Source organism: Mus pahari, chromosome 3, assembly GCF_900095145.1.
Source record: "Mus pahari chromosome 3, PAHARI_EIJ_v1.1, whole genome shotgun sequence".
Classification (NCBI taxonomy): Eukaryota; Metazoa; Chordata; class Mammalia; order Rodentia; family Muridae; genus Mus; species Mus pahari.
In genome coordinates this window covers 112355296-112356747 of record NC_034592.1, presented here as the reverse complement: position 1 = coordinate 112356747, position 1452 = coordinate 112355296, and positions in this window count along the sequence as shown.

Here is a 1452-nt window from a genome sequence, read left to right as displayed (position 1 = left end):
TTTCTGAGTTCGAGGCCAGCCTGGTCTACCAAGTGAGTTCCAGGATAGCCAGGGCTATACAGAGAAACCTTGTCTCGTAAAACCAAAAAAAAAAAAAAAAAAAAAGAATTAAAGACTGGGGCTGGAGAGATGGCTCAGCCATTAAGAGCACTGACTGCTCTTCCGAAGGTTCTGAGTTCAAATCCCAGCAACCACATGGTGGCTCACAACTATCCGAAATTGAGATCTGACACCCTCTTCTGGTGAGCCTGAAGACAGCTACAGCATACTTACATATAATAATAAATAAATCTTTGGGCCAGAGCAAGCAGGGCTGCAGCTAGCGGAGGCCCTGAAGTTCAATTCCCAGCAACCACATGATGGCTCACAACCATCTGTACAGCTACAGTGTACTCATATACATACAATAAATAAATCTTTGAAGAAAAAAGAAGACTGGCAACCCCCTGGATCCTTAAGATCCCATTTCAAGGCAGATATAACATGTCTGAGTTAGTTAAAGTTACAGAGAGATGGCCGAAGGAGTGGAGTGCCTCTGACAGGAGTGTCCACTGGAAAGAGTGGGAGTGGAAGGGCTCTTGCCTCGGAGTCAGGCTGTCCACAGTGGTTTCAGAGGCTGTGACTCACTGAGGAAAAGGAGTGCCCTGTGCCCTAGGGGAGACTGCTTTCTCCAAACAAGCCGTCTTTGGCTAAGGAAGGAAATGAGGCAATCTCTGATTAATCAGCGGCCACCAGCCTGACAGATCTGGAAGTTCAACCATGCCCAGCTACTTCTGCTTATATTCACCCTTTACCTCCAGGGTACCACAACATTAACATGCCAGGCTCTAACGAGAGAGGGCATAGAGCCCCTCCTTGGGTAAGCAGCTCCTCCTCTCTGGACCTTTAATTTTCTTTTCTATGATATCAGGAAGTAATTGATCACCGATGATGCAACTCAGCCCATGGTCATCTCTCTCTCTCTCTCTCTCTCTCTCTCTCTCTCTCTCTCTCTCTCTCAAATAAAAATTGTTAACACAATATATTTTGGTCATATTCTTTCCCATCCCAACTCCTCCAAAATCCTCCCCAATTTTACAAAGTCATTTTGTAGGTGTTTTGCCTATAGGTATGTCTATATACCTGGTGTGTGCTGGTGTTCCAGAAAGCCAGAAGAGGGTGTCAGATGCCCGGAGACTGGTGATACAGATGGCTGTAAGCCACCATGTGGATTCTGGGAATCAGACCAGGGTCCTCTGGGAAAGCAGCCAATACTCTTCCCCACCGATCCATCCCTCAAGCTACCTCCTCCTCCTCCTCCTCCTCCTCCTCCTCCTCCTCTTCTTCCTCCTCTTCCTCTTCCTCCTCTCCCTCCACCCCAGCCAAGTTTCTTGTTAGAAAAACAATAGAACTGAGCCATTTTTTTTTCTTCACAAGGCTCACCTCCCTCCTTCAACATAGCTGCCACCATCT